Below are 14,659 nucleotides of genomic sequence, written 5' to 3' on the forward strand. Positions count from 1 at the left end.
TGTTCTTTTGGGAGCATCATGTTGTCTTCCTTATTCTTGTTTCTTTGATTGCTGTGCTTATTGTTTGGCATTGTAGAGATACTTGGTTTCTTTTTTGCTTCGTTTTTCCCTATGATGATGGCTTATATCTTTGGACTGTGCCTCCATGGCTTAGTGTAGTGTCTGCTTCTTTAGTGAATGCCCAGGGGCGTGTGGTGGGTGTGGCTAGAGAGCTGTGTTCAGTGCTCCAGGGTGAGGGGATGTCCAAGGTGACTTTAGGTTGGGCATGGTAAATTTCCTTTTTTTTTTTTTTTTTTTTTAAATCAAAGGGAGGTTTGTTCTGCTCTGTTGGCGTGGTCTCATGCTCACCTCCTCTCCTCAAAGGAGACCAGTGCCTGGGCACTAGCCCCAGGGGATCCAGTATTTGTCTGCACTGCCCCACACAGAGGATCCGTGCAGTCCTTGGTGTGAACATGGATCCTGCAGCAGTGACCCTCCCCTGGGACTTGGAGCCTCGCGCATGTGGAGCAGCCCACAGTGACTGCCCTGGGTCTCTGTCACACCCTGCACCCTCCCACGCAGCCGCAGTGTTTTCACAGTCCCAGCACACTAGGCTCCCACAGTCGTGAGCACTCAGCTCCTGTCCGCTCTCCCAGCCAGACTCCGGCATCCCTGCTCGGTAGTGGTTAGGCGCCTGGACACAAGCTGGCATAGCTGTTACCTGTGTCCAGAATGAAGCCCGCCCTCTCGGCTTGTTAGAGCATGCAGGTGCAGGGTGGTTGGGGAGAGAGAAATGTGCCCCCATTTTTTCTCCTCTAGTTTGGCTGCTACTCTGTCCCCTACAAGGCTCCAAGCTGAGCCCACGCCGGGCTCTTCCCGCAGCATTATCGCTGGTGGCTTGGGCTGCTGCAGTCTGGTCTCGCCTCACCCTCCAAAGCTGGTGCTCGGCTGCTGGGGTCCTGAGCTGTGTGTTTCCACACCCTCCACGTAGGTCCACTGTGTCCCTCTAGTTTGCATAGAGTTTCCTCTGCCATTTTCTCCCTAACTCTTCCCTGAGACTGCTCTCTCCACTTTTTTAAACCATCTTCCCTTAGACTAGAACAGTAAGCGCCCTCCCTACTCCGCCATCTTGGATCCGACTGGTGTCTTCCGTTTAGATCTTGAGGTTCTCTGCAGAGGCCTAAGTTAGGTGCCTGCATGTAAGCGATCCCAGGTGGTCCGTGGGAGCAAAATCGAACAGGACTCAGGCTCCCACCTCTGCCCTGGGTTCTGCAGACCTCCGGCTGCTGCCGGCTGAGGATTTCCTGCCCCAAGTACTGTTTTGAGTGCTGGAGCACAGAGTCGGTGACTTCCCAGGGTCACACAGGAAGGAGGGGAGCTGACACCTGGACCCCGAAGTGTTCGCTCGCGCCTGGCCCAGCCCTCCCTGTTTGTGGAACCAGGCTCCTATGGGCTTGTCAGAGGTGGCTGTTTTTTACTGCAGTTTGTCCAGTGTTGCCCGTGGACCGGCTTCCCGCTGAATCTTCCATTTCCTTGTGTGAGTGCACAGCCACTCTGTGGGCAGTTTTGTGGCATGGTTGGATGAGGCTTGGAAAGACTGGGTGATTTGTCTAAAGCCACACAGTAAGCAGTTTCTACTGCATTTTGAAAGAAACACATTATAGTGTGCGATAAGCCCTTTCCACACCCACGGAGGACGTCCAGCAAACATCTGCTGGCCTCAGCAACCCCCAGCCCCAGAGGACCCTTGTGGATTGCCTGTCACTGCCCTGCGCGTGTTCTTTGTCACAGATGCTCTCGGGTTCGTCATGGGGGCAGATGCTGGGAGTAGGAAGATGAAGGGGATGAGCTTCTGCCCTGTGATGGAGCCTCGGGGAGGCGCGTGGACATGAGCCACAGCAAGGCAGCACCACAGAAGCTGGCTGAGGTGGGGCAGGGCGAGGGCAGCGCGTCTGTCCCATGGCGGGTACAGCAGAGCTCCTACGGAGCGGCACCACGATCCGGGGGCTGAAGGAGGAGGGGAATAGTGCGGTGTTGGCAAGAAGAGGGGCAGGAGGTCTAGTGGAGGAAGCAGCCAATGCCGCTTCGCCAAGGGGCAGCCGGGCATCAGAGAGAGACCCGTGCAGGGCGGTCCTAACCCTACTGTCTGACATGTGACTGTGACCTTCACCCCTGTCTGTCTCGGTGACCGATTCCCTCAGGCAGGGTGGCCGATAAAGCAGAGAGGTTTGTTGAACTCAGGATTCCAGAGGCTGGGAGTGCGCGGGGAGTGATGCCGGCATTTGGGGCAGGCCCGCGTGCAGCCACGTGACGTGGCGGAGGCTGTCGCCTGGTAAGACAGGGTGGGGGCACCAGCTCCGGCCTCTCCTCCTCTTATAAAGCCCCATCAGATCCCAGCTCCCGCCTCCTAATGCCATCCACAGGTGCGTGTGGGGGTTAGGTGCCCAGTGTGGGAACGTCAGGGTGACACAGCCAGTACTGGGGACCTTGTTGTATCTTGAGGCTGTGGTGAGGGCCAAGGAGACCTTGAGAGGCATCCACGGAGCCTGTGGGGGGAGCGGGTGTGCAAACAGTGGTGCCCAGCAGTGGCTCACAGCCATTGTCACTCTGTCCCCAGGTGGGCCCCAAGCACTGGGAACAGGGTTTTACTGCAAGTTTTATTTTTGTCTTCTCTTAGCAACATTGTACAAAATGTGCCTTGAGAAATTGTTACTTTGTTTTTCTTAAAAAAAAAAATCTTTTCACACCTAATCTTTTATGGAAAGGCTCCCAGCTGGGTCATTCTCCCCTGAGACCATGTCACACCCTACGCACAATGTGCAGTCAAACCAGCAGAACGCCAAGTGGTTGGTCCACTCCAGCACTGATGTTTCAGAGAATGCAAGGGAATTCAGCAGAATGGTGTTTTTAGATGTTATAGTGGGAGATGATTATTTCAATTGTATTTTCTGTTTTGTTTTTAAAAAAGATTTGTTTATTTGAAAGGCAAAGTTACAGAGAGAGAGGGAGAGAAGAGAGGTCTTCCATCTGCTGGTTCACTCCCTAGATGGCCACAGTAGCCAGACCTGAGCCAGGCCAAAGGGAGGAGCCAGGAGCTTTTTCCGGGTCTCCCACTTAGGTGCAGGGGCCCGAGCACTTGGGCCATCTTCCACTGCTTTCCCAGGCCACAGCAGAGAGCTGGATTGGAAGTGGAGCTGCTGGGACTTGAACCAGTGCCCAGATGGGATACAGGCACTGCAGGTGGCTTTACCGCTACATCACAGCGCCAGCCCCTAAATTGTCTTTATATTTTCTGAATGTCTTAATTTCATACTATGTATTTTAGAAACTTAAAACCCAAACACCAAAAAAGGACTTAGTAGGGAAGGGAGTAGAGAAGGAAAATGCGTGTATGAAGTGAGCGCTCTGTGACATGAAACATGGGGACACGCCTTGCCAGCCTGGCCGCCTCTTCCAGACTGGTTGTGACCGAGGCCCGGGGCCAGGGAGATGGACAGCATTTTAGGTAGTGGCCTGACTGGGCCCGAGCACAGCGTGGTCAGCTCTCATCACCAGCACTGCGGGATCTCGGCGCAGGAGCTGAGAGGGGAGACTGGCTTGACAGCTGGGTGTTCAGGGTCAGGGGCTGCACCCCTGGTGCCTGTGAACGTGACCTTGCTGGAAAACGGGGTCTCTGCAGAGGATCAGGCTAAGCTGAGGTCGAAGGATCAGCACTAAATACGTCTGAGTCCTAGAGAGGGGGAATCTGGAGACGCAGACGGATGTGCATGGAAGATACGATGTACTGCCTCATCACAAGCTGGGGCGGGGCTGGAAGAGGGACCAGCCGCCCCTCCCAGCCTCGGACAGAGCCCGTCCGGCTGACACTGGACTCCCAGACTCCAGAAGTGGGAGCTGTGCGCGCTGCCACTGAAGCAGGGGGCAGTGAGGACCTGCCTCCTCCTATGTCGTGTCTTCCTCCTGTGTGCTGGATCGCTGCAGAGTGGAGTCCACTAGCTGACGGCTGGCCCAGATGAAGGTTGGGTGTAGGTCTCTCTCTTGTCCCCTCCCCACGGCCCCTCTCCAGAGGTACTGCGCAGACAGCACAGAACATGGGGGACCGTGCAGGTAAAACCAAGGGAAGGAGTCCTTTTTCTTACTCCCTAAAGACCAATAAGTGAAGCAGGGCCTGGGACAGTGGACATGGGAAGCGGCAAACTGCAGGGGGCGCCCAGGACCCTCACCTGCAGCCCTCCTTGTCCCCAGGGGGCGGATCTCGTGTCCCCTGGAGAGAAGGCTCCTGGGGAACCCCTGGTCTTTCCAGCCGGCATTTCTTCCATAGCCTTAAATCCATGGCTAACCACTGGGCCACCTGCCTAGCAGAGACAGCATGAGACTGTGTCCTTGAGACCAGGAGAGGGGTCTGAGGGTGACAGGAGAGGGACACCTGTGATGAACCCGGCCAGGACCTCGCCTGCCTGTGGTGCAGTGTTCGGTTCTGTCTCGCCGTCAGCCTCTCTGGCTGAAGACAGGGTGAGAGGCCTTCGCGTCCTCGATGCTCCGCGGGGAGCAGCAGCCTGCAGTGTCACCTCGCCAAGGCAGGGTGTCCGGGGTCGCCGGCATCCCAGACACCTTTGTTCTAGAGCACGGGGGCTCAGGTCTACCGGGCACAGTTCAGAGCCGACACGTTCTCCACCTGGTCCCTGGGACACCGTAGCCCCGGCTCCTCCTCTGGGGATTTACGTAGAGCTGGGCCGGGCTGGGCTGGGCAGAGCTTTCCCCGAGCTGCTGGCCACACGGTGAGTGCTCGTGCCAGCACCGTTCTGTTCCTTGAGGGGAAAGGGAGGGGCCGTGGCATTGAGACCTGATGATGACATCCGTGTTGCTGTCCGCTGGGCGTCAGGCCCTATCCCAAGCCCTGTGGTTCCTTTGCCCAGAGGGTGGGCGTGGTTGAAATACCCGAATGCTCTCACCGGGTGAAGGCTATGGTGAGGACGCTGCCTTTTAAAGTGCTTAAAAAGAACACAGTAGCCGTGGCTCTGACACTTTATTTTGAGCTCCATGCAGTCCTGCTGTGACCTTTCCTGCATGCTGCGTCCATGCCCTCCCGTGGGGCACTTAGCACAAGCACCCAGATTTCCGTGGGGCACTTAGCACAAGCACCCCGATGTCCACTGAGACCACTGAAACAGCCCGTGTGGGGGCACAGAACTGATGCTGGAGTTGATGAGCTTGTCTTTAGGCAGGTTGCCTTAATTATTGATAGGTTTATAAATAAATCAGTTCTCAACCATGGTGCCTGATTGGTTTCGGAAGCATCACATTTCACTTGTGACCTTGGTTAGAGCTTTCAAATGAGAATGTAGGTTTGACTGTGGTGGTGTGTGAGGGTGTAGGTTTGACTGTGGTAATGTGTGAGGGTGTAGTTTTGGCTGTGGTGATGTGTGAGGGTGTAGGTTTGGCTGTGGTGGTGTGTGAGGGTGTAGGTTTGGCTGTGGTGCCCATGTGAGTATAGGTTGGGTGGTGTATAAGGGTGCAGGTTTGACTGTGGTAGTGTGTGAGCATGTAGGTTTAACTGTGGTGTAGGGTGTAGGTTTGACTGTGGTGTGTGTAGGTATAGGTTTGGCTGTGGTGGCATGTGAGGGTGTAGGATTGGCTGTAGTGGTGGGTGACTTTACAGGGCAGTGGAGTGTGGTCTTCATAGTTGGGGTGGGGGATAGTATGTCTAGGAAGCAAATCAGAGTTACAGAGAGGCAGAGGGAGAGGTGTTCCATCTGCTGGTTTACTCCCCAAATGGCTACAACGGCCGGAGCTGGGCTGATCCAGAAGCAGGAGCTTCTTCCGGGTCTCCCACCTGGGTGCAGAGGCCCAAGCACTTGGGCCATCTTCTGCTTTCCCAGACCATAGCCAAAAGCTAGATCGGAAGTGGAGCAGCCGGGACTTGAACTAGTGCCCATGTGGGATGCCGGCACTGCAGGCAGTGGCTTTACCTGCTATGCCACAGCACCCCTCCCCCTTGAATCTTACATAGGAACACAGGGGTCTGTGTCTGCTAAGTAGATTAGGAGAAAAGCAAGGGAGGGCCAGTGGAGCCTGAGACTGCGCGATGGGGTTGCAGGGCAGGTGTGCTGCCCGGCTCCCATGGGCGCTGGCTGCAGACATTGCTTGGCCAGGGCTGTGCTGGCTTTTCCCTCCTCACTGCTTTCCACCAAGAGCCCTGACAGTATTGGCCTGCTTCAGCCTCCTGTCATTTCTTCCCACCCAACCCTGTAACCACCAGCACCACCCGCCCATACCCCCATCCCTGTGGGGGGCCCAGAGTCCTCCTGAAATGGAGACGGCGCCGACCAGCGCGTGGCTGCTTTGTTGGACAGCGGCAGGGGGAGCCAGCTGCTGGCAGCCTCGCAGATGTGGCCGTAGTGAATGGCGTTTGTTGTTTGTTTCCTTCCATCCCTGTCTGCTGGGCACGGAGCAGTAGAGAGCCGCCAGCGTGTCTGATCCCGAGCAGCGCCCCAGCCCTGTGCGAGCAGAAAGGGCTGTCTGTGCGCGGAGCTGGACCTGGCGCTGTCGGAGGGAGGGTTGGGAGGTGCTGTCATGTTGGGAGGAAAGCAGAGACCGCGGTGCCTTGGTGACGACGTGGTTTGTGGGAAATGCAGGTCATGAAAACACTGTGTGTACATTTCCAAACTTTTTGCACCAAAATAAATTTCTTCTAATTCCGTGTTTCCATGAGGCTTTTGAAGTCCCCTTGGGTGCTGGGACTTAGGGAGTTCGCACTGCTGAGAACCCTGGGCACCGTTACTGTGGGAAGGGGGATCCTTCTGCCTGGAGGCCCAGGGGAGCTTAGCCGCGTCCAGCATCTCAGTGGTTCAGGTGTGTGCTGGACTCCAGGCTGTACAGACCAGAGTGTCTGAGGTTCAGACAGCTTGTTAGGAATTTAAAGTGCATCTGTGATGTGTGCCAGACGGACCGGCCTGGGAATAAACACGGAGAACCGAGGTATTTCGATGGGAGCGCCGGAGGCTGGACCAATCCCTGGGTACCACTGTGTGTTCCGAGACTCCGGAGGGTGGCGTAGCCGAGAAGGAAGGAGCCGTGTTCCCAGGGAGCTTGGAATCCACAGAGGTGCCCACGGGGATGTGGGACGAGTTGGAACCCCCAGGAAGGTGGGAACCTCTTTGTTTGAAGACAGGGGCTGTGGGCAGGGGTGGGATCGTGCACTCAGTGGGATGATTCGTGTGTCTTGCTGGACTGTGGAGGCTCATCTGATAACGAGCGTTAGCATTGTACTCTGGTCTGTAGAAATGAGAAGCGTGGAGCGTCCGGGGGAACAGATCAGTACTGAAGCTGGTCTGCAGAGGCAGTCGGAGTGTTGTGTGCGTGTGGAGCTGGGTGTCAGCGACTGATTCGTCACCACTGCACGTGGCCCTGTTGCCGGTGCCTCAGTCCTGTCCCCGAGAAGCCGGCACCAGAGGTCTGGAAGCTGCAGGGGGCGTGGCCTGCTGGTGCAGGCAGCCTGGCAGCTCCTCTGGGGCCTGGTCACCCTGAGATGGTGCTGACGGACGCCTTGCTGTGCCCAAGAGGGAAGCACCGAGCGGCCCGGAGAAGGGATTTTCTCAGTTTCCTCCCTGCATTCAACTCACTGCCGGCAGGTGTGCCCGGGCCAACCAGGCTGTGTGTGCTGTCTGCCTCCGGGGGCTGTGCCTCGTGGGAGACCCAGACTGAGCCCCATTCTCTCGGCTGTGGCTACGGCCCTGCCCCACCTACTGCAGACATTTGGGGAGAAAACCACGGGATGGGAGTGCGCTCTTTCAATGAAGTAAATAAGTACAGTATTTTTTTAAAAAGATTTGCCAAGACGCAGGCTCTTGAATGCACATGTACATTGAAGGGGTTTCACACTTTCCAGGAAGCCAAGAGTTCTGGGGCTATCCCACTGAGAAACTGGAAGGGCTGGTTTTTGGCCCAGTTCTCTGCTTGAATGGACTGACTTCCACTGTCTACCCTCACTGCTTCTCTCTGCCATCCTTTGAGTTTCTTTTTTTGGCTCACTGCTTTTCCAGTAACAGAATTGTCATTGGTTCCTTTCGTATCTTGTATTTATCTGCATGGCTGGCTTTTTTGGTTTCGGGAATATTTGTAATGATTGCCATCTTAAAATCCTTGCTAGATAGTTCCAGTATCCGTGTCACCTCAAGGTCAGCACGTGTCAGTTTTCCTCTTGTTCCAAGTCGGGATTTCCCCAGTTCTTAGAATGTTGAGTGTATTCTGGACATTTCGGGTATGATGATGTGAGACTGACTCTTTTTAGTTTTTTTTTTTAATCTTATTAATTTTTTTTTATTTAAAAGAGTTACAGAGGGAAGTAGAGAGACAGGTTTTCTACCTGCTGGTTCTTTCCCCAAATGGCTGCAGCAGCCAGAGCTGAACTGATCCGGAGCCAGGAGCCAGGAGCTTCTTCTGGGTCTCCCACGTGGGTGCAGGGGCCCAAGGACTTGGCCATCCTCTACTGCTTTCCCAGGCCATTAGCAGGGAAATGGGTCAGAAGTGGAGCAGCTGGGACTCAAACTGGTGCCCATAAGGGATCCCGGCCCTGCAGGCCGGGGCTTTAACCCAGTCCACCTCAGCGGCCCCAAGACCGGCTCTTACGGAGACCTATGTAAGCTGGTTTCCTTCCACACTGTGCCACTGGGGCCTGGGGTGAAGTCCTGGCTGGGAAATGGAGCTGTTGCCAGGGTGGGGCAGCGGGTGGAGGGAGGGGCTCCCCACTCAGCCCTCCCTGATGCCGCCCAGCAGGGGAAGAGTTGGGGCCCCTGGGCCTCCTGACAGCCTCGTCCTTCGTGGGCCGCGGGCCGCGGGCCGCGGGCCGGTGGCGGTCCGGGCAGGGCCGGCGTTTGCCCGTGATGTGTTGTCAGAGCAGGGCAGTTGTGGTCAGAAGTTTTCTGTCTTGCTGGTCCTGTAGTTGGAGAGGGCTGTTTGGTGTTGCCAGGCTGGGATATAGGAAAAAACCTGCAGAGTGCCCAGGGCGCTGCGGCTGCTCAGACCCGCAGGGGCCCTCGGTAGTCTGCCGCCATGCGCTTGTTGTCTTTGCAACGTCCACGGGCTCAGCTGGGAGGACGTGTCCATCCCACCTCATCCCCGAACGGGAAGCCCAGAAGGACTGTGTGAGCGTCTTAGTGCAGAGAAACGACTGAACAGATCGCAGTAGAAGCGTGGTGCGTACACGCTTGTTTGTGATTAATGTGGTAACTTCCACACTTAGAGCCCCCCCTCCTTATCTCAGAATGGATTCACCTGCAGCGGATGTCTGATTGCTCTGCCTGTGGGAGATTTTAAAATGCTTCCAGTAAGTGCTGCTGCGTCTCCCTTCAATTCTCGGCGTCTGTCTAGTTGGCCACCGGCGGCAGCTGGGGTGTCTTGAGGAGAAAGAAATGAAACGCACTGTAGCTCGCCAGGCGCGGTGTGCGCTGGGTGAGCTCTGACCTTAGAGGGCCCCTCTTCCTTGGCGTTCCCTGAGTCCCTGATTCGGGAGAGCGCTCTGACCTCAGCGGCAGGAAACCAGGTGAGCCAAGACTGAGGTTCTCTGCCCAAGCCCAGAGGGTGGCCTGGCACAGGGCCCCCTGGTCAGGGACACAGGGCCCACTGTGTGTGGCCGGTGGGGGAGGGTCGGGCTGCCAGCAAGTCCCTGTCTGTGTGGTCCTGGGTGAGGGGACCCCCCACGAGGGCTGCCACACCCTCCGCTCTGTCCACACTGCCCAGGGGCGCCTGCCCCATCCTGGGCTTCTCTCCAGAACTTTCTGCGGTCGTCCGTGCCAGGTGGGTGCTTAAATCTGACTCTGTAGTTGTGGGCGGGGGAGGGATTCTGTTTTCTCCATTTTTTTTTTTTTTCTGGCCACAACTGAAATTATTCTCACCACTGGCTTTAATAGGTACGGAGTAATGGTAATGGGGACAAAAGGAACAAAGGCTCCTTGAAAGCTTTGCTTCCCTGAAAATCCAGGTATGCGTGGGGTTCTCTGGGGGAGCCCCTGGCTCCGCCGCGAGCCCCCGGGGCACCCACGGCCCGCGCGTGTCCTCTGTCCTCGGCCCAGGGCTCCTCCGGGCTTTGAGGCTGAGGCTCCCGGCTCCCTTTCTCCTGCAGCTGCTGCCGGGCAACCGCGGATCGCATTTGATTGACATTTTGTGTGCCTTTTAGGATTTAATTAGCATTTGCAAAATTTAGGAGAGTTAAACTTCATCACGGGATAATGAGATAATGAGAATTGAGTGCCGTTTCTGGGTGATTGTTCTCAGCTGAAGGATAAATCCGGCTGGGACGGGAAGTGGGAACCCAAGTGTTTGCTTTGCAAGGCGGAGCTGCTTGCTACACTCAGTACATGCGTGGGAGCTGGAGGCTTTCTCCCCATCCGAGCCAAAGGACTCGCAAATACAGGCACCAGGGCAGTGGAAGCTCTTTAAGAAGGCAGTGGTCACAGGCCATCCTAGAGGCCGTCTCTTGCAGGCTCAGACATGTTAACGTATATTGGGCATTGATGGAGAACGTCAACGCTATTAACCCCTCTGTGTACATTGATTAGTGTAAAGAGTAAGTGTACTTAACTCCTCGGAATGCAAGTGAGGAGAAGGCAAGTTTATAAAACATGTCTTCCTGCCTGTGTGTGTCATTTTTTTAATGATTTATTAATTTATTTGAAAGTCATGGTTACAGAGAGCGAGAGAGAGAGAAATCGATCTTCCAACCGCTGGTTCACTCCCAAGATGGCCACAACAAGCCAGTGCTAGGGCCAGACCGAAGCCAGGAGCTCCCTCCAGGTCTCCCATGAGGGTAGAAGGGGTAAGCACTTGGGCCGTCCTCTGCTGCTTTCCCAGGCCACCAGCAAGGAGCTGGATTGGAAATGGAGCAGCCGGGACACAAATCTGCACCCTTATAGGATGCCGGTGTCTCAGGTGGTGGCTTTACCCACTACACCATGGTGCCGGCCCCTGCCTGTGTATTCAGAATAGAAAGAGTGAACTCAAGTGAGGAGTCTGGGGTTTTCTGGACACTGTGCTACCTCCTCTTGACAGCCCCAGCCCCTCTACATCTGTATCTTGATGGCGCCCAGGCCTGGGCAGAGCGGCAGAGCGCGTCTCCAATACATCACTTCCCCTGGGAGTGCAGTAGGTGGAAAGAAGGGTGGAGTGGAGAAACACACCCTGGTGAGGTGTGGGAGGGGGTCACGAACTGCGCAGGTGGGCAGTGGGGCGTCTGCCGGGGGTGCTCCATGGCGGCTCACACGAGTTCCAGCCAGCAAAACCCCGTGTGCTCCTTGTCATTCGTCGCTCATTTGACAAACACCTGTTGAGCAGGTATCTCGCGCCAGGCGCCGTGCCGGGTGCTGGCTTTCTAACAGTGTGGCAGAGCCCTAGGGCCAGGAAGCTGTGCGGTCCAACACTGTGGAGGAGACAGAGGCACCGGCAGACAAGGACACCACAGTGTGTCTGCCACTCTCCGAAGCCGGGTGACGAGTCACCCGTGACGCAGTGGCCTCAACAACGCTCCGTTTGCCTGTGGCTTCCCTGGGTCAGGAACCTCGACAGGATCCGGTCGGGACAGCAGACCCGGCTCCGGGGTGCTTGGTTCTCGGTGGGAGGATCCAGGGCTGGGGGAAGGAATTGGGGAGTGGGGTCTCTAGGCCTGGCAGTTGATGGGACCTCAGCGGGGGCTGTCCACGGGAGCAGCTCAGCCACGTGGCCTGGGCTTCCTCAGAGCGTGGGGTCTCCTAGCCGGCAGCGCAGGGCCCGAAGCGCGTGTTTCAGCTCACGGGGCAGCTCAGCTTGAAAGCAGGCGTTTCCACCGCGTTCCCCTGATACGGACAAGTCCGAGGCCGCCCAGATCAGGAAGAGGGGCGGGGCCCACTTCCAGCTGTCAGTGGGGGAAAGGCTGGGTTCTGGAAGAGCACAGGGGCTGCGCTGCGGTATTGGCTCACACACACACTCACACCCTTAGAAATGACCATATGTTGAGGAGGACGATTTTTAAAAAAATATTTGAGAGATTTTTTAAAAAAGATTTATTTATTTATTTGAAAGTAAGAGTTACACACAGAGAGAAGGAGAGGCAGAGAGAGAGAGAGAGAGAGAGAGAGAGGTCTTCCATCCACTTGTTCACTTTTCAATTGGCCGCAACAGGTAGAGCTGTGCTTATTTGAAGTCAGGAGCTTCTTCCAGGTCTCCCACGTGGGTGCAGGGGCCCAAGGACTTGGTCCATCTTCTGCTTTCCCAGGCCATTAGCAGGGAACTGGGTCAGAAGTGGAGCAGCCGGGACTCAAACTGGCGCCCTTATGGGATGCCGCCGGCACTGCAGGCAGTGGCTTTACCCACTAAGCCAGAGTGCTGGCCCCTAGAGAGAGATCTTCCCAAATGCCCATAGCAGGTGGGGCTCTGCCAGGATGTAGCCAGTAGCCAGGAACTCAGTCCGGATCCCCAGGTTGGAGGCAGAAGCCCAAGTATTTGAGCCATGACTGCTGCCTCCCGGGAGGTTCATTAGCAGGAAGCTGGAATCAGGGGCTTGTGCCACTTATGGAAGCCAGGCCCTCACATGTGGGACGCTGGCATCTTAGCCGTGGGGCCGAGGAGTGCCCGACCAAGGGTTGAATGACCCAACAATGGTGATTATTAAATGTCATTGACAATGTCCCCTGAAAAAATTGGAACCCGATTTCCCCAAACCTTGGGCAAAGTTAGAGAGAGAGCTTCCATCCACAGTTTCACTCCCCAAATGGCTGTGATGGCCAGGGCTGGGCCAGGCCGAAGCCAGAAGCCAGGAGCTGCATCCTGGTCTCCATGGGTGTTAGGGGCCCAAGCACCTGCACCGTGCTGTCATGCTTTCCCAAGTGCATTAACAGGGAACTGGATCTCAAATGGAGCAGCTGGTACTTGAACCTGTACCTGGGCGGGATACCAGCATCCCAGGCAGTGGCCTAACCCATTGTGCCACAGTGCCGGCCCCGTGACCTCCCTCTCTTGAAAGTCGGCCGGCCTTAGTGACGGTCTTATGTACAGTTAAGTGGTGTAAGTGATGCTGTGTGACTTGCAAGGTGAAGGCTTGGGAGGCGCAGCTCCTGCCTGGTTCCCTCTCTGTCTGCCCTTCCGCATTCTGGGGGCGGCCAGCCATCACAGCATTCATGCATGAGCACATTCAAGCAGCCCCCAGGGAGGCCCACGAGGCGGGGTGAAGTCTGCAGGCAGTGGCGGCACCAGCTTGCTACCCTCAGCCGGCCCCAGCTGATCCTGACTACAGCCTCCCAAGACACCACTACCAGCAGGACTTGACTGTGTCAGCCAAGAATCCTGACCCCCCAGAACTGCCTGAGCCATACACGTTTGCTGTTACCCTAAGCCAGCAGGTTTGGGGGTGCTTGTTAGACAGCAGTCGATACCCAGTGCAGACGGTGTGAGTTCAGTGGGTGGTTGCACGAGAGCCACCTTGTGGAGGCTGGCGAGGCCGTGCAGGCTTCCTGGAGGTGGACGCAGGAGTGGTGTGTCGTTGCTAGCTGAGCCTGGGAGGGACGGATGGAGGCTTGTGAACCAAGATATGGCAAGGGAGGACACTGGGCGTAAGCACTGAAGGTACACGTGGCCGGGCTCTAGGTAAATGCCAGGGCACGTGTGGCCGGGCTCTAGGTAAATGCCCAGGCACCCGTGGCTGGGCTCTAGGTAAATGCCAGGGCACGCGTGGGTGGGCTCTAGGTAAATGCCAGGGCACGCGTGGCTGGGCTCTAGGTAAATGCCAGGGCTCCCGTGGCCGGGCTCTAGGTAAATGCCAGGGTGCACGTGGCCGGGCTCTAGGTAAATGCCAGGGCTCCCGTGGCCGGGCTCTAGGTAAATGCCAGGGCACGCATGGCTTGGCTCTAGGTAAATGCCCGGGCACGTGTGGCCGGGCTGTAGGTAAATGCCAGGGATGCGTGGCCGGGCTCTAGGTAAATGCCAGGGACGCGTGTGGCCGGGCTCTAGGTAAATGCCAGGGCTCCTGTGGCCAGGCTCTAGGTAAATGCCCGGGCACCCGTGGCCGGGCTGTAGGTAAATGCCAGGGCGCACATGGCCGGGCTGTAGGTAAATGCCAGGGCGCGCGTGGCCGGGCTCTAGGTAAATGCCAGGGATGCGTGTGGCCGGGCTCTAGGTAAATGCCAGGGACGCGTGTGGCCGGGCTCTAGGTAAATGCCAGGGACGCGTGTGGCCGGGCTCTAGGTAAATGCCCGGGCACCCGTGGCCGGGCTGTAGGTAAATGGCCAGGCGCGCATGGCCGGGCTGTAGGTAAATGCCAGGGCGCGCGTGGCCGGGCTCTAGGTAAATGCCAGGGCGCGCGTGGCCGGGCTCTAGGTAAATGCCAGGGATGCGTGTGGCCGGGCTCTAGGTAAATGCCAGGGACGCGTGTGGCCGGGCTCTAGGTAAATGCCAGGGACGCGTGTGGCCGGGCTCTAGGTAAATGCCCGGGCACCCGTGGCTGGGCTGTAGGTAAATGCCAGGGCGCACATGGCCGGGCTGTAGGTAAATGCCAGGGCGCGCGTGGCCGGGCTCTAGGTAAATGCCAGGGACGCGTGTGGCCGGGCTCTAGGTAAATGCCAGGGACGCGTGTGGCCGGGCTCTAGGTAAATGCCCGGGCACCCGTGGCCGGGCTGTAGGTAAATGGCCAGGCGCGCATGGCCGGGCTGTAGGTAAA

The 14,659-nt window shown here is 57.0% G+C and overlaps 1 protein-coding gene across 6 annotated transcripts in view; it reads left to right on the forward strand.

The window, feature by feature from the left end:
- Positions 1-14,659, forward strand: part of AGPAT4 (1-acylglycerol-3-phosphate O-acyltransferase 4) — a 98,445-nt gene that overhangs the window by 39,828 nt on the left and 43,958 nt on the right. Inside the window, exon 1 of one of the 6 annotated variants that reach the window (XM_089332500.1) lies at positions 8,520-8,617. The exons of 4 other annotated variants lie outside the window; for them this stretch is intronic. The gene's annotated coding sequence lies outside the window, so the exon portion shown is untranslated. Of the gene's footprint in view, positions 1-8,519; positions 8,618-9,287; positions 9,521-14,659 lie in introns of those variants that run through there. One more of the 6 variants, XM_089332499.1, reaches the window with a different exon arrangement.

Source organism: Oryctolagus cuniculus, chromosome 5 (assembly GCF_051225735.1).
Source record: "Oryctolagus cuniculus isolate XC-2025 breed Fujian yellow rabbit chromosome 5, ASM5122573v1, whole genome shotgun sequence".
NCBI classification, from domain to species: Eukaryota; Metazoa; Chordata; class Mammalia; order Lagomorpha; family Leporidae; genus Oryctolagus; species Oryctolagus cuniculus.